Genomic DNA, 18,597 nt, shown 5'->3' on the forward strand with positions numbered 1-18,597 from the left:
GTGCAACTGCCACTGGGAGCTGCTCATGATAACCAATTAGAGGGGTCGTGCCATGAGAATTCTCACAGTAGTGGTTGTGGAGGTCCTGTAGGGAGAACGAGTAGCATGTGTGGGTTGCCGTTGTGTGGATACCGCTGCTGGGGCTGAAAGTGATGCGATCGACGTTGACATTGCATTAGTGGCCCTACTGATGCATCAGTCGAAGGTGCTGTGATGAGAATCCCCCTCTTCCGAAAGGAACCAACATGGATGATTTCCATGCGCACTTAACAGCTTCCTCTCCTAATGTAATGACCCTTTTCCTTTTCCTTTCCAGTGGAGAAGTGTGGCTCAATGGTTAGAGCGGCAGACCCTGATGCAGAGGTCTAGCCCGGGACCAGGGTTCAATTCCCCGCCCTGGCGGGTCTTGGGCTCAAAATTCCACGGACCTGATAATTCTCGCCTCGGTGCCTATTCCAATCATGGAGTCCCACTCTGCAACTCTGGGCAATAGCTTGCTTAATCTCCACAACGGCCCCCACAACGCTAAGGATGCCTGGCCTCCACCTTGGGGGTGCCCAGGAGTGGACACCTCACAGGGAAAGACAGGATGGGTTCCACAGCGGTATTCATACAAGCTCCTTGAGACCCTTGCGGGTGAGTAGTGCGCTATACAAGTATCAATTTACATTTCCCTCTCCCCCTTCAGGGCTCTAATCTTGACCGTTGGCTAGAAGTAGCTATTGACAAAATAGTCGCTCTGAAGAGAATTTCACTTAAGCGCCCCCACGACGCCAACGCTGGTTCTCCGACGATTTAAAAAAGAAAAAACTGGCACTTAGACAGGCTGAGCGCCGCTGGCGGCGAGCCTACGCCGCTGAGGATAAAACAGCCTATGTAGCCTTGTTAAAAAACTACAAAGATGCCATCCTTCAGACTAAATCCGCTTACTTTTCTCAGAAAATCTTGAATTCATCCGCCAAGGCTAAGGAAATTTTTCCAATTGTCAGCAAGCTGGTACAACCTGACAGGGTAATTGCCAAACCTGTCCCTTCACAAGCCCTATGCGATTCCCTGAACTCGTTTTTTATCAACAAAATCACCCACATTAAGGACAACATCCCTATTCCCATCTCCCCTTCAATCCCCCCTGCAACCTGCACAAATCCCCTCATGTTTGACCAAATTCCTTTGATCTCTCGAGAAGAATTCCTGACCCTACTGAATAAGGTGGGATCAGGTTCTCCCAATGATTGCTGCCCTCCTCACATTCTGAAAGAGGCCTTTCTTACCTGCCCCGATCCACCACTCTCACTCCTTAATAACTCCCTTATAACAGGTACGGTTCCAGATACCTTCAAATGTGCTGTAGTTGCCCTAATATTAAAGAAACCCAATGCTGATCCACTGGTGTTGAGCAATTTCCGCCCCATCTCTTTGCACCCCTATCTTAGTAAGATACTGGAGGCTCGCGTTACAAACTGCCTCAGCTCATTTATTGAGCACTCCCAGTTCTTGGATCCCCAGGAGGCAGGCTTTAGGCCTGTTTACTCCACGGAATCTGTCATTTTAGCAGTCATGGATGAAATTTGGAGAGGAGTTGATAACAACACCACCCAGGCCCTGGTGCTCTTAGATCTGTTGGCAGCCTTCGATACGGTCGACCATGAACTTCTGATCGACCGTGCGGCAACGCAGGCATCCGGGGCCTGGCCCTCAAGTGGATTACCTCCTTTCTCCATGGACGCTCCCAGGCAGTCCGATTGAATAATTTCATGGCAGGGAATACAAAGCTGACCTGTGGAGTCCCTCAGGGCTCTGCTCTATCGCCCCTTTTGTTTAATTTATATATGCAACCCCTGATGGTACTACTACGGAACAGCCCAGTCACAACCTTTAACTACGCAGATGACATCCATCTGATTTTTAATATAGACACCTCTAATACATCCATTAACAACTTTCAATCCACTATGACATCTATTAGTGAATGGATGTATTCCAGCCAACTAAAGCTCAACCCTGATAAAACTGAGCTTGTTTTAACAGGGTGACCCTTAAACCCTTGGAACCTCGGTTTTTGGCCTCCTTCCCTGGGTACCGCCCCCCCCCCCCCAACCTGTCAATTCCGTAAAAAGCCTTGGAGTTATCATCTGTAACGACCTGTGCCTGAAGCCTCAAATCAATGCTGTTGTTTCCTCCTGCTTTTTCCATCTCTGCAGAATCCGGAAAATTTGCAGGTTTCTGACTACCGAGGCCCCTACTCTCGTCATCTTGGCACTCGTTACATCTCGCCTCGATTACGCGAATGCTCTCTATGTTGGCATCCCAGCATACCAGCTTCATCGCCTACAACTTGTTCAGAACCAGGCAGCTAGGTTCATTTTTCGCCAACCTAAACACCACCATGTTACTCCCCTGATGAAGAGCCTCCATTGGCTTCCGGTGGCAAAACGCTGTGCATTCAAGCTGGGCTGCACCATTTTTAAGGCCCTTGCTAGCCAAGGCCCTGTCTTCATCTCCGCCAGAATTCAACATTACATCCCCCTTCGGGAACTCCGTTCTTCTTATCTTCATCTGCTCACCATCCCCATTTTAAACGGAAAAAACACGGCGGGCTTAGGTTTTCCTTTTTGGCCCCCCGTTTCTGGAATTCCCTCCCCAACAACTTGAGATCTGTATCCTGTTATACTCAATTCAGAATTCTTCTTAAAACCTTCCTCTTTTCACAGGCATACGATTAAAACACTCCTCTGCCCTCCTTAGCCGCAGTCTTCTTGTCCGCAGCGCCATGAAACCGCTTGGTGTAAGTGCGCTCTAGAAATTCTTTTAACATAACATAACAGGATTCCCCACTCTACCATGGTTGTTATTGAGCTGAAAATATCCATCATGTGGAATATGTAAGGAATGGTAACAATGAACTAAGAGGCTAACATGCCCAAAGCTATCCACATCAAATTTAAAAAAGAGCCAAAAAAAGCCAAAACCTCTCAAAAGCCCCTTCAGCCCGTGGCGAAGATACATTCTTTTGGATTTGATGTCTGGTTTTTGTAAATAAGCTTCATTTATATAAATTCTGCCTTGATAGGATGTCTTGGGCTTGTTGCCTTAGTTCAGGTTTGATATTTGGTCAAGCTTCCTTCCTTTTTTCCTTTTCCTGCACGATGACTAATGCTACAATACATTTCTTTTGGGCCAGCCTTACAACCGATATCAATTCTAATCCTTTTACACAGGAAACTATCAGTATCAGGTCACTGTGCAGATGCATAATGCTCTCTGTGGGGAGTACCATCAACTATTATTCTTTTTTAAATATTAATGTTATAGATTGTAAATGGTCCTGTTAAGCATTTGTAATTACCCTGAAACTTTGTGAGAATTCATTGAATGTGTAACATGAGCTCAACCCAATCCTACTTAAGTGAGAGGGTGATCTGCAGTGGGTACGACGTGGCCGTGATGAGATGTAGAGGGACAGCGATGAGTGAAGTGAGAGAGCTAAAGTAAAATGTGCCTTGGAAGAGTCATCTGTAAAAGGTGACATTTGCCGTAGAAGAGGAATCTGCCTGTCATCTGGTAGAGAGATTTGTGAAGAGGGATATTCCCCGGGAGACAGATCCTTGGGTAAATTCCACCCTTGGAGAAAGTTCTACAAAGGAGGGCCCTTAAAAAGAGACATCCATGAGTTGACCTGAAGAAGCCCAGTATTCATTGCATCGAAACACATTCAGTTCTACCCGTCTGCCACTTCAATACAGGAAGGCAGGTACGTAGAGTGAAGTTGTACCACATTGACATGGTAGATCTCCCCATGTGGGACACTAGAAAACTGCTCTTAATCCCCTGCGTTGGTACCTTAAAACAACCTGGTGGCATTGGAGCCCAGTTGTGCAGAACTCACTAGGATGGGGTTCTCAGCAAAGGTTAGTACTGGCATAACCTGCAAGCTCTCGGTTCACTACTCTTCTTCCCTGCTGGACTTTCATCGAGGGATTAGAATCCAAATTAGGGCCAAGGATACTGCATACAAGTATGTTTTTGTCTTTGGGTGCTGCCATGGTGAAGTCCACAGTTGCACACAAAAGTGAAGATACTGTTGTCCCCATGTTTGCCTTTGTTTTCTAAGGCAGCAGAAGTTTGTTACTGAAATATCGTTGCAGAACCCATTGTGAGAGAAAAGGATTATCTTACTAGGCGATGACTGCTCCAGAAGATGGCAAAGAGTTATTTGGTGAAACATTTCCACTCACACCCAGTAATTACATCTGCTCATGGCCAGTGGTAACTAAAAAAGCAGCATGGGAATCTAGTAATTGTCAGGGGTACTGATGTGGTGTCCCCGGCACTCGCCACACACCTTCCTCAGCAGCCACGCCCTGCCTTCTTATTTTTATTTATTTTATTTTGAAAGTTTTATATAGCGCGGACAAGATCTTTGCAGATATCAGAGTGCTTTACAAGGAAGGGGTAGATGAGGGAGCATAGTCAAACAAGTAAGTCAGAGGAGCATACAGTACAAATAAGTGAGGGCAAAGCCAATCATGTGAATCAATAATACAAGTGATACAAATAAGCAACGGGGTCAAACAAGTAGTACAGATCGGTGCATATTCTTTAAGGCGACCGAATTAATAGTTCAGGTGTATTTTGCCATGAGGATATCTTTTACTTCTTTCTTAAAAAGTGTAGTGGAGGAGATGAGCCTGGTTTCGGGAGGGAGTGAGTTCCAGATTCTGGGTGCCATTCCTGAGAAGGAGCGTTTATAGGTTTTTTCCTTCCGGAATCTACGAGGTTTCAGCAGAAGATTGTTTGTGCCTCTAGTGTTTCTAGCACCGCCAGAGATTGTCAACTTCTGAGTGAGGTAGCCGGGAGAGTTCAGGTGTACCGCCTTGTGAGTCATGCAGGCGATTTTCAGATGTATTCTGGCTTCAAAAGGCAGCCAGTTCAGGGATTTCAAGTCAGGGGAAATATGAGAGTGCTTTTTTGACCCAGTGATGAGCCTCGCTGCAGCGTTTAGAGAAGCTCTTAGGGGTGCGGTAGTAGTTAGGGGGAGTCCGCAGAGGGCGATGCTGCCATATTCTATTCGAGGGATGACTAGTGCTTGTACTGCGGTTTAGAAGTCATTGGCTGGGAGGAAAGGTTTAAGTTTCCTCAGGGTATTGATTTGGAAATTCGCTCCCTTAGTTGCCTTGCTGATGTGTTGCTGCATGTTGAGATTGGTGTCAAGGGTTATGCCTAAAGATTTTGCTGAGTCCACGATGGTGGGTTGGACATTGAGTGCCGTTAGGTGTTTGAGCCAAATTTGAGTGGTGGAGATCTTCGCTGGAGGTGAGATCAGAAGGAACTCTGTTTTCAGAGCATTGAGTTTGAGAGGATTATCGGCCAGCCAGGATTGGGTGCTTTTGATCGTTGAGTTCAGGAGCAAAATGTCTTTGGGGGATTGTAATTTAAGATAAAGTTGGGTGTCATCGGCGTACATGTGAAAGTGTAAATTGGATGCTTGTAGCAAGGTGGTGAGAGGTTCCATCACTAGGTTGAACAGAGTTGGGGATAGGGAGGATACTTGGGGGACGCCCAGCGTTACAGGTATTGGCGAGGACATCAGGTTGTTGCTCTTGAATTTCTGCGACCTGTTGTGGAGAAAGGAAGTGAACCACTTGAGAACAGTTCCAGATAAACCCATTCTTGTGCTTAGTAGTTCGAGTAAGTTCTCATGTTTAACGGTGTCGAATGCTGAAGAGAGATCAAGAAGGATGAGGAGGCAGGTGTCGTTTTGGTCTAGCATTTGAAGTGCGTCGTCAATTATGTGAGTCATAGCAGTTTCTGTACTGTGTCCTGCTCGGAAGCCTGATTGATGAGCGTTGAGGAGATCAAACTGTTCTATGTGCTTTGTCAATTGTAGTTGTACGCATTTTTCCAGCAGTTTGGCGAGAGTGGGGATATTAGTGATGGGACGGTAATTGTTCAGATCAGAGGGGTCGGCTGTAGGTTTCTTTAGTAAAGGTGTGACTTGTCCAACTTTGAGGGAGTCAGGTATGGTTCCTTGTTGAAGTGAGCCGTTGATAATTCTAGTCCAGAGTGGGAGAAGCAAAGGGGTAAAGTCTTTTACAGCGTTAGCAGGAAGGGGGTCTGTGAAGTGATTGGATGGTTTCAAGGTGCTGAGCAGTTTGCCAATTTCCTCTTCAGAGTATGTGCCAAAGGTTGACCATGTAGCATTGTTTTTTGGTTCAATGGGTGCTATGCAGTGGGGTTTGGAGTAGAGGCTTGCGTCAATGAGGAGATCGCTCTTTATGTTGTCAGTTTTTTGGATAAAGAAAGCGGAGAAGTCTTCACAGGAGGGAGCTTCGCGCACAGTGCTGAGTGGTTGGGGTTGTTCCTTGGATTGTGTTCTGATTAGCTCAAACAGTTTTCTCTGACGGTTTTTTGCTTGGTCGAGCTGGAGGCTGAAGAAGTCTAGTTTTGAGCGTTTTATTTTCCTGAAATAGGCGTTTCTCTTTTTCTTCAGAGTTTTTAGGTGCAGTGCAGAGGGAGCTGATCTCCAGGTGCGTTCTGCCATTCGCATGTCTCGTCTATCCTCATTGAGACTTCCGTTGGAGATTTTAGTAGAGACTCTTTTTAACTGCATAGGTGCAGCCTCATTTATTATTGAGGTCATAGCGTTGAGGTAGTGGTCAGTCAGTGATTGAACGTCCTTAGCGCCGGTCGGTGGTAGTAGGAGATTGCAGCTGTTAGGAGGCAGAGAGCTTGGGTTGAGTTTTTTCAGGTCTCTTTTCCAGACTTTGGGCTTGGAGGATTGAGCCGGGATAGATTTAACTTTTACATTGATGAAGAATGTGACAATATGATGATCTGACCAGTCACAGGGTTGGATAGACTCGAGTTGGATAGAGTCCTCTTTGGAGATGATAAGGTTGAGGATAGAGCCTTTCTCGTGGGTCGGGATGTTGCATATTTGGGTGAGGTCAAGGGCATTGAGGAAACTTTTAAGACTATTTACCACCGCGTCATTGCGATCGTTCCAGTGGAGGTTGAAGTCGCCAAGGTATATTTGGGTGAGCTGCCGTCCGGAATTGGTTGAGATCATATCCATGATTTGTTGGGAAAAGGTGAGGTTGTCTCTGGGTGGGTGGTAAATGCTGTGTAGAGAGCATATCGGTTTGTCCCCACTGATGATGTGGAGGCAGATGTATTCACAGGATGTTGGGGATGATAGGGAGGAGGACTTGCCTTTCAGAACGGAGAGGTTGTTCCTGTAGATGCATGCGATTCCACCACCTATTTTGCCTGGCCTGTCAAGTCTAATGATGTGGTAATTGGGTGGAACCAGAATGTCCATTATAGGTGACGAGGCTTCAGTTAGCCATGTTTCAGTCAGAATGATTAGGTCAAGGTCCAGCGTTAAGAGGAGATCAGCGATGGCGGCGGAATGTTTCCCATTCGGTTCCCATGCCTACATTATACTTTGGTACCATGGGTTCTGAGACAAGGGGAAGGATGCTAGCACCACCTGTGTACCAGCACCTTTGAACTGTGTTTATTTTTCATTCTCACTTCCCAAAAGATTTGCTATTGGAATTTGAATATGAAAGGCTTCTTTTGGGAGCATATGCCTATTGTTTGTCCTACCTTTGACTCATCTCGACCAATCTTTCCAAGGTCAAATAAAAAAAAAAAAAACATTCTGTGCCTATTCATTAGATACGCTAAATGAATCAGTAATTTGCAGAAATGCATGGAGTACAGTTTTGCACCAGTACTTTCTGGTACCAGTTCATACTGGTATATGCTAGTGGTGCAGGGCGTGGTCCAATTCAAAACAGACCTTGATTTGTAGTGCACCAGTACGCACAAGTACAGGGTTAGTGTTAGGCATATGGGCAAATACCTCTCACTTTAAGGGTGGAGTGCACAAAAATGCATATCATTTTGTAAACTTACATTTGCAAACTGGGGCCAGAAGGGATCTGTTCGAAGCATGTGTGCTGTAGATGCACATGCTTTGCATACGTCTGCCATCTAGTGTTGGGTCTGGATGTTTGCAAGTTGTTTTTCTTTGCAGAAATCTTTCCCAGTCACGTGGTATGGTAACTCCTCCTTTTTGTGAGAGTGCGCAGGGGTATCCACTCCATTGTTAGATTGTTTTCTGTCCGCCCTCGGGTTCGAAAAAGGCTTGCGGCGCTCCAGTTCTAAACTGTTCTTCAGGATCCCCTCAGTGGGCAATCCACTGTACCCTCGTCGCTATTGTTCCGTACGTATTTCATCATTCTCCACATGTCGAAAAAATACAAAACTCCCCATCTTTGATCGAGAAGACTTAGTTGGCGGCCTTTGGGCCTAGCCGTGCCGGTTGACTTCCACTCCGTTTTGCAGCGTGAATCTTTCTGGATTCACTATGCTGTGCATTATCCCGTCATCTAGTGGTTGGGCCTAGAATCATAGTATTCTCTTTTTTTTTTTTTCGTGGCCCAGGTGAGCGTCGACATCCCACCATTTGGTGTCCTTTGTGACGTCGACGCGCTTCCGGCGGAAGCTTCCACCTTTGGCCGCCATCTTCAGATTCTTTTTTCCGCCGTTCGGTCTGGATCGTCCCGGAAGAGTTCCAGAAACTTTTATAGAAGGAATCAACAAAAATCTACGAAAAAACAGCGAAAATTGGAGAATTCAACACGACTGCAGGTCGGACAACCGTGACGACGAAGAAGAGAGGAAAACCCAAGAACTTCTACGTCCTCGAAAAGGGCGCTAAGGTCGAAACTCGACGCCCGCAGCTGCACCCAAAGACAAACAGCCCAGCGGATCCATCGAAAAGGACTCCCAGCCGGCGAAAACTCTGGAGAAACATAGGTCGTTGAAGCCCAGTCTTGAAAAGGACCGCTCGACGTCGAGGGAAAAAGAGTTGAAGGCGACTTCGAGGCCGACGACCACGATGCGAAGCGCTGGAGCACTCAACGCCGAACAGGCGGCCGAGATGGAGAAAAAGAGGAGAAGGCTCAAAGCCGAAATGGCAAACATTCTCCAGCAAAAGAAGGTTTTCGACAACCGGATGAGCCAGTACACCATCCCTTCGAGGCCCGCAGCCAAAGCTGAGCTCGATGAGGGGGTCGAGGACCCATATCCGCTGAAAACGGCGGAACCTGCTGAAGAACAGGATGAAGAGTGCCTAGATTACTTCGAGGCAGAAGGCGAAGCGGATCAACAGACCTACCAGGACTCGACATCCTCAGAGGCGTAAGACCTGGAGTGGCAGGATCTCGACGCTGAAAACCCGGAAGAGGGTGTAGAGTCATATCCGTCGAGGCCTTCGCCGCCGGACGACATTGGCATATACAATATGGTCATAAAGAACGCTGCAACCACTTGTGGAGTGAAACTAGAGGAGGAAAAGCCCAAAGCTTGTTTTCTCCTGGAAACTCTGCTCCCTACACTGACCAGGAGCCAATTTCTACCCATTCTCCCAAGTGTGCTGGACCAATGCAGGGAGGCCTTCAGAGAGCCAGCTATATGTAGGTCAGTGACTCCAAGGACAGAGAAGAAATATAAACATTCCTCACAAGGCCCAGCATATATTCAGGGATCAGTACCTGCTGACTTGATAATAGCATCGACAGCTAGGAAGAGGCCCAACGTGCCCACTAACTCCGGACCACCTTCAGACAAGGAGAGCAGGACGAGGGATCTCACAGGAAGGAAGATGGAGAGGAGTGTGGCGATTCAATGGCGCATTGCCAACTCAAATGCCTTGATTAACAGACATGCCTACCAGCATTGGAAGGAAGTCGGCCAACTGCTCAAACATCTCCCGGAGCAGTACCAACAGAGGGCACACCACCTCGTAGAAGAAGGCAGGAACATGGCCAACACATGCCTGAAATCGGCCCTAGACGCAGCAGAGACATCCAGTAGGCAGATGATGATCGGGGTAACGGAGAGAAGGCATGCCTTGCTGAGGATCTCGGGGTTCAAGCCAGAAGTCCAAAATAAAATCCTGAACACACCCTTCAACATAGAACAACTGTTCGTCACTTCGGAGGACGAAAAACTTACACAGCTAAAAAAGGACAATGAAACAGCAAGGTCCATGGGAGCGCTGCAGTTCAAGGGGCACCCCCTCAAGGAGACCAGCAGGCAGAGGAAACAGCCAGCCGGGAACATCACATAAAGCCTTCCAATGTGTGCCTACGCTTTCCCCCCCCCCCCGATACCTCTGATACAAGGGGTACTCAACAAATGCATGATCAGCAACATGAAGCTGATTCTGATAGCACCTCAGTGGGCCAGACAGTCCTGGTTCTCACAGATAGTAGAAATGGCACAGGAACCAGCACACAGGCTCCCAAAAAGAAGAGACCTGTTAACAATGCAGAACGGAAAGGTACTGCACCCAGAGCCAGAGAGCCTCAGCCTAGAAGCATGGCTCCTGAGGATCTAGAATTTGCACACCTCAAACTACCAGCAAGTACCATGGCAGTGCTAAGAGAAGCGAGGAGACCAACAACAAGGAAGTGCTACATAGCAAAATGGAAAAGGTTCTCCCAATGGTGCATCAAGGAGAAACTACAACGGAAGATCACAATAGTGGCTTACACGAGGGGAGAAACAGGGAAGAGTTTCTTCACCTCCCAAATTGTGAAGAGATTCTGGAGGGAGCTAAAAGAATCGCACCTCCAAAAAGGATGCCAGCACCAACATGAAACCTCAATGTGGTGCTAACTCAATTGATGAAGGTGCCCTTTGAACCTATTCACAAGGCAACACTGCACATGCTCACACTTAAGACAGCCTTCTTAGTGGCTATTACCTCGCTACGAAGAGTAAGTGAATTGCAAGCGCTAACATTCCAAGAGCCCTACCTACAAATACACAGTGACCGGATTATAATGAGAACGGACCCACACTTCGTGCCAAAGGTGGTGTCTCGTTTCCACATTAACCAAACAATCCAGATACCCAGTTTTTTTCCAAAAACCTACTACAAGCACAGAAAGGGCGCTGCACACACTGGAAGCCAGAAGGGCTGTCATGCACTATATAGAAAGGACAAAGGAGTGCAGGAAAACAAAACAATTCTTTGTATCCTTTGCCAGCAGTTTTTTGGAACGGCCAGTCACCAAAAACACGATTGCACGGTGGATTGCACAAGCAATTCAACTCTGCCACAAGCGGGCAGGGCAAGAGTTAAAAGGAGCAGCTCTAGCTCACTCTACTAGGAAGAAAGGAGCAACAATTGCGTTTCTAGCAAACACACCTATTCAAGACATTTGCCAAGCTGCAACATGGTCTTCAGTGCACACATTCACTAAGCACTACTGTGTGGATATTCAGACGCAAAAGGAAGCGCAAGTGGGACAGAAGGTCTTACAACACATTTTCAGTAACCAGTCGGAGTAGTTTTGCAGTTTGAAGACTTTCTGGATTCACTAGCGATCCCACCCTCCTCCGCCAGGAAGATGAGCCAGGAGGAAAGGAGGACTAAATTGCAGTCATGACTAAATGGATCAACAAAGGAAGATAACACAAGACAAGAAAAAAGAATCTGAAGATGGCGTCCAAAGGTGGGAGCTTCCGCCGGAAGCGCGTCGACTTCACGAAGGACACCAAATGGCGGAATGCCGATGCCCACATGGGCCACGAAAGAAAAAAAATATTACGATTCCGGACCCAACCACTAGAATCCAGAAAGTCTTCAAGCTGCAAAACTACACCAACAGGTAAGAAACTGTACTTTACATATCATTGAGTCTTCTGCTGATGGAACGGACTCTGTTTCAATTCTGTCCACGGTGCCACTCCAAATATCCGTGCACCGACCTGCATAAAGTCTGCAACTTGTGCCTCTCACCGGAGCACGAAGAAGTAGATTGCGACGCTTGATGATCGAAAAAGACTTTGCGGGACCATCAGGCTCGACAAAGTGACATGCAGCGGTGAACATCGAACACACCCCAGATATCTTCGGAGGAGATAACGAGCCGGAGGACATAGAAGTGTCAGCAGCAGAAGAGGAGGAAGCCTTCTCTATCCAGAAGTTGAACTGGAGATGGACCTAGAGTTCGTAGAACTTCCAGCTGGACAGGGTGCCATGACTTTCAAAGCCCCTTTGCCCACCAAACTTGTTACCACCAAACAAAAGGCTTCTGGCCACCACTGCCTTCTGGCCATGGTCGGCACCGAGAGATTGCTTCTATTGCCCTCCTTCGGACTCGGCACCGAAACACCACACCAAGTTTTCCGTCTTGGGCGTGAGCAGAGAAAAGACACCCTCGGAACCAAAACCTTTGACTCCAAAGGATAAAAAAAGACCGGTCCAGCTCGGCACCGAAAAATTCGGCACCGAAAATAAAAGATGCCGTTCAAAAACCTCCGGAACCTATCCTGGAAATTATGAAGTAAAAACTGGATCATAAGCAAAAGAAAATTTATATTAATCCTGTCACTGGACATATATTGGTAAAGGATATAACACCTTCCAAGAGGAAAATTCTTTCAGTGGATACAAGCATAAAATTCCTCTAAAGAAGAAAAAGGACATGGCTACAGGTTCTCTCTACGCTAACCCTCAATCTCCTCCAGGCTTGCTGTGTGTTGTTCCCTCCTGAGGCGGAAAGCCGGGAGGTTGTGCTGTGTGCCTTGCGAGTGTGGACCTCTTTCCTGGGCTGTTTTTCCACCATTATTTTTAAAATCGTCGTGTTTTAAGACTCCTTCTAAATCCTTCCCAAATACCACATTGGAACTTACCTTGTCCCCTGCTGACCACTCGGCAGTCGTTGGCCCCCTTTCCCCGCATTTGGTGATCATTATCCGGTGTTCAGCCGACTGAGGTGCTGAGACACACGGACTTAGGACCGCGGAATTTAGCAGCGGCCATCTTGGGGGTAGGCTACACCTGCAGCGCTCTAGTCGCCAGCGCATAAAAGAGACGGGCATGCATCCACGCAGCCGACACGATCTGCGGATGCGCCGTTTCAGGGCCGGAGTCACGCCTGAGTCCAGCCCGTCTGCGGCCGTCAGCGCCAAGGAGGCGCCAGGGGCCAGGATGGCTGGCCATTTAGACACTCAAGTTCCTGTTAGCCCCCTGTATTCTTTACGGACACTACGAACACTTAAACCCCAGTGGAAGCCCTGTCACAATACGCTTCCACCTGAGGGGCTACTTAACGCTCCCAAGTGTCAATGCTTTGGGAGAGGGACTAGCTCTACCCTCCCTGAACTTTGTCACAAACGGCCTAGAATAGGGAACCTCGACCTTCCCTTGTCGGTCAGAGAGACTGGGTTTCTGATCAACGCTCGTTCCCTAATCAAAAACAATATCGCTTTCAGAGACTTCATCTCAGACAGAAAATCATCCTGGGCATTTATTACCGAGACCTGGGCCTCTGAGCACACAGGGCCTGAGCTCTTAAATGCCATCCCCGAGGGGTACTCCTTGGCAAGAATAGACAGAGAGGGGCGCAGGGGGGGGGCTGAGAATACTTCACAAAACTTCTATAAGATGCCGTACTGAGCCCCTCTCCTCACCGCCTGAGTCCTTTCAGGCCATGTATTTTGCTCTCAATCCCTCCCGCACGGTCTCCTTTTCTGGGATTCTGATCTACAGGCCCCCGGGCCCTAGGTCCGCTTTCAGTCATGACCTGCTAAAATTGCTGGAACCCTATATTGATAGACCTAATCTGTCCATCTTTGGTGATTTTAACTTCCATTTGGAGAATGACAGCTCTGCTGATACTGCCCTTCTGCTGGATTCTCTAGCCTCCTGTGGGCTGAAGCAAGCAGTAGTATGCTCCACTCATTCGGCCGGACACACCCTGGACGGAGTCTTTACCAACGACCCCAGGGTAGGGGTAGGGTCTCCCCTTCCCCTGTCCTGGTCAGATCATCTGGCCGTCCCACTTAATTTCACACCCCCTCATCCCGTTATACCCTTAGCAGATCCCAGTAAGTGGGAATTAAAAAGGAACTTTAGGGGTTTAAACAACGAGTCCTTAGCCCCTCTGATGGCTAGTCTCATGCTCACCTTAGCGAGAGACACTGATACTGCCGCTTTTAATCTTTTCAATTCCATCTCGAGGGCCGTGGATATCCTGGCCCCGATCAAGCAGCACTATTCCGCTAGAAAACGACCCTCAGCTCCCTGGTACTCCGATACCCTTAGGCTGCTATGGCAGGGCTGTAGGAAGCAAGAGAGGCTGTGGAGATCACACCTCGACCCACACGAAAAAGATAAACATAAAGGTTTACTTGGGGACTATAAAGCTGTGGTGATGGCAGAAAAGAAAAAACATTTAGCTAAACTGACTGCCTCCCTCAGTTCTTCCAGGGAATTGTTTAAAATCGTTGATTCCCACTATCTCCTTGTTTTATAAAAAGATGATTAATGACCGATCGAGTTTGCTTGATCGCCTTCGTGAAGCCTGGATCGCCGATGGCATTGAACTAGATGATGAGGACTGGCAGTCCGCGATCTCCTCTCCCAGGGAGGTTGCGATTCTGGCTCGTCTCCGTCTGGTCCAACTCAAGATCCTCCACAGAATCTATGTCACCGGCCCCCGTCTGATTCATATTGGCTATTCCAAGGATGGCTTGTGTAGGCGTGGTTGTGGTCTCCTTGGCACCTATCTCCATATCATATGGGAATGCCCTGAGGTGGTGCGATTTTGGAACCGTATACATGATGTGATGACTAAAGTACCGGGTGTCGTGATGAGGCCCGAAGCCCGGCAATGTTTGTTGAACGTATGGGATCCGAATGATAATGACGTGTCACAGCTGCGGTGGGTGACTCTTGCCAATATGGTTGCCAAACGGGATATTGCACAATTGTGGGGGTCCCCGAGGCCGCCTACAGTGACTGCTTGGTAAGAGAGTATGGACTGGTGCATGTTCAGAGAGAAGACGGTATATATAGCAAGAGGCAGACCCAGAAAATGGGGAAAGATTTGGGGCCAGTGGAACTCATACCGGGGAGATATCTGTACGCCCCCACTCGCAGAAATTCCTAGTCCTTCTCACTCCCCCTGACCTGCATTCCTTCTAAGCTGTGATACATTGTGTTAGTCATATGCAGTTTTGCCTTTGACCCCCCCCCCCCTGTCTACATTCGAAGACTTTTCTCTCCTGTTGTCATGTATCTCCCGTCCTCCTTGAGCACAGACCTAATGGATGTACTATTGCTGCATTGCCTTGAATGTATGTTGAGTTGTTTTTGCTGTTTTATATAATAAAAAGTTACTACAAAAAAATCGTTGATTCCCTGTCTGTCCTTCAATCACCTGACCCCATAATAGCAACACAGGAACTCTGTGATCAGATTTCAACCTTTTTCCACGCCAAGATAACTGACATTCACTTAGGCCTAGAAGCACTTAACCTAGATCCTGGGGCCCTCCCTGTTTCAGTGGTACCCCCCCTGGAAGAAGTCCCGGTGAGGGCTCTGGGTTCCAATCTTATTAACTTCCCTTCGCTCACTTTGGTGCAACTTAGTCTGCACCTGGACAAACTCAAATCCGGATCTCCTCTTGATCCCTGTCCTTTGAAAATTCTTAAAGAGTGCAGGGAAGTTCTTCTCCCCCCTCTCCTGGAGGTAATCAATCTGGCAATATATGAAGGTGTCTTCCCGACAGCGTGGAAAATGGCCATAATCAAGCCCCTCCTTAAGAAGGCCACTCTGGATCCGGCGATTTTAAAGAACTTCCGCCCAATTTCCTTACTTCCAGCCCCCTCAAAAATGCTAGAGGCCCATCTAAACAGCCACCTGAGTGCCTTCCTGGACAACTCCAATGTATTGGACTCCTCTCAACACGGTTTTCGGAGGGCACATAGCACCGAGTCCGCCCTGACAGTAGTCACAAATAAGATCCGCGCTAAGGTCGACAGTGGCCAGACTACTCTTCTGATCCTGCTCGACCTTACAGCTGCCTTTGACACCCTGCCCCCCTCCATCTTGGCCAAGCGCCTAAGGGAGATAGGAGTGGACGGACCAGCGCTTAGCCTACTGACATCCTTCCTTGATCACCGTGAACAGAGGGTTAAGCTGGGTGACTTTCTCTCCCCAGTCCAGCCTGTGCAGTGTGGGGTGCCTCAGGGTTCGTCCCTGAGCCCCACGTTCTTTAATATCTATGTAACACCGTTTGCCAGGCTTGTGAGATCTTTTGGGCTGGAAGTCCTATCCTATGCTGACGACACTCAGATCATGGTTTCCCTCTCACAATCCATAGACATCACTGCCCGAAATTTTAGGAACTGTATGGAAGCAGTTGCGGGCTGGATGATATGGAACTTCTTTTAACTAAATGGGGAGAAAACAGAGGTCCTTATCTTCGGAGGTAAGCATGAGATCTGGTCAATGGAGTGGTGGCCCTCTGCTCTTGGGGCTTGCCCCACGCCCTCACAGTCTGCCCGCAATCTGGGTGTAATTTTTGACACCAAGCTCTCCTTCGACAAACAAATCAGCAGGACTACCTCAACCTGCTGTGGGGTCTTAAGAATCTTGAGGAAAATTGTACACAATCTCTCAATTGAGGCCCGAAAACAGGTCACCGTGGCCCTCATATCCTCAAGGTTAGACTACTGCAATGCACTACATTTAGGAGTCAACAAACAACTAGTTCAACGTCTTCAAGTAGTGCAAAATGCAGCAGCCAGGTTTGTCGCCGATGATCCGAGATTCTCATCAGGCTCCTCCATTAGGAGGGATCTGCATTGGCTCCCCATACAGGCCAGGATAGAGTTTAAGGTCCTGTGTGTCACCCACCAGGCCCTGCATGGATCCGGGGCCGAAGACATCAGATCCCTTGTCTCCCTCTATATCCCCGGCAGGGCACTTCGCTCAGCATCTAAAAATCTTCTTGCTGTGCCACGAGTCACCAAAGCCAGATGGGGTGGGAGGGCCTTTTCCTCCCTCGCCCCTAGGATCTGGAACATACTTCCGGCTGAACTTAAGGGACAACCCTCCCATTTTCTCTTCCGGAAGGCATTAAAGACTTGGCTCTTCAGGGAGGCCTACCTATAGCCGGCGCACGCCCTCTCCCCTCATACAGCCAGCACCATCGGCAGCGCCTTGATGCCCACAAGCAAAGTTGCGCTTTTACAAATCACCATTCATTCATTCATTCTCCATCATCTTCACCGCTCTCATGCTCAAACCCTTTAAACATCACAGCACAGGGTTCTCCGCACACAGAGCCTGATATAGGGAATGGGGATGACAATAGTCCACGACCAATAGATTAATGGAATGACTGGAATATTGATCCACCGATGGATAATGATCCGTTCGAGGCATGTGGGCTGCTAAATTCATATCTTAGCATTAGATCGCCGCCTAGTGTTGGGTCCGGATGATCGCACATTGTTGTCCTGGAAGAGTCTTCGAAGTATCCTGAGATAGGTGGCTCCTCCCCTGGACTACAGTGCGCATGGGCATCGGCTCCATCCCCAGATTGTTTTTTTCCGCCATTGGGTTCGGATGCGGTAACGACGTCTCTCTGTCGGAACCGAGAAAACTAGATTCTTTAAGGCCAAAAGGCCTTCGTTTTTCATTGCGTCGGTATTGTTCCCGTACGGTCTCGAGTTCTTCCGTCTTTTTAAGGCGGAACCTACGGAGTCGTATCACTCTTCGGACTCCGAGGCCTTCTCAGCGCGACACGACTGAAACTTTTCAACATGGAGCGGAGCCTGTTTAAATACTGTCCCGTCTGTGGGTCCAAATACCCACATATCGACGTGCACCCGGTCTGTAACAAATGCCTCTCGCCAGACCATAACGAGGACGACTGCATGGCCTGCGCCAGATTCAGGTCGAAGAAGACGCTCAAGCTCCGGCGCGCGGTGCGCCTTGAAGCCAGACAAGCGGCCCCGGCTCCGGATAACATCTTCGACGACCAAGACGAAGGGGGCCTGAGCCATCATCTCGAAATCTCACCGCCCGCGACGGAGGTCGAGGCAGATCCAGGAGACGACGACGGAGTCGTAGATCAAGGCCTTGAATACGTCGACGAGGTAGGGGACGACGAAGAGGTTTATTGGGCCGCTGAAGATAGCTCTGAGGAAGAGCTAAGCCCAGAAGGTTACACGGATCAGACTCTGGTCACGGAATCGCCTATCGGCCTTACCCAAGACCTTGCACCGCAAGCCACGGCCCCGCCTTCAGGCCCGGCCACGGACATACTTGCTACGCAGGCGGTATCGAAACCGAAACTGAAACCATCGGAATCGACTACACCTAAAATGGCCGAACCGAAACCGAAACTACCGGATTCGACTGCACCAAAAATGGCGGTCGCACCGACGAAAACGCCAAAGCCTGCTCCCTCATCGACCCCGTCAACCTCCGGTCCACAGAAGTCGAAGAAGGCTGTCGATTCGACAGTGCCGAAGCAGTCAGCGGAGGAGGTGTCCTCTAAGAAGGCCGCACGGCACGGATCAACGCCGTCAAAGTCCGCCAAGGTCGGCGGCAAGACTCCGGTACCGACGGAAGCTGCTAAATCACACGGATCGAAAAGCGGAAGCTCATCCCATCGGTCTGAAAGTGGGGCATCGACGTCTAAGACTCCGAAGGCCCAGCAGGACGTCGGAACCAAAGGCAAAGTGAAGGCCTCTTCGTCGGCGCCAAGTGCT

At 48.6% G+C, this 18,597-nt stretch overlaps 1 protein-coding gene across 11 annotated transcripts in view; it reads left to right on the forward strand.

The window, feature by feature from the left end:
• Positions 1 to 18,597, forward strand: part of LOC144770912 (uncharacterized) — a 347,728-nt gene that overhangs the window by 294,520 nt on the left and 34,611 nt on the right. The window lies entirely within an intron of this gene.

Source organism: Lissotriton helveticus, chromosome 7 (genome assembly GCF_964261635.1).
Source record: "Lissotriton helveticus chromosome 7, aLisHel1.1, whole genome shotgun sequence".
Lineage (NCBI taxonomy): Eukaryota > Metazoa > Chordata > Amphibia > Caudata > Salamandridae > Lissotriton > Lissotriton helveticus.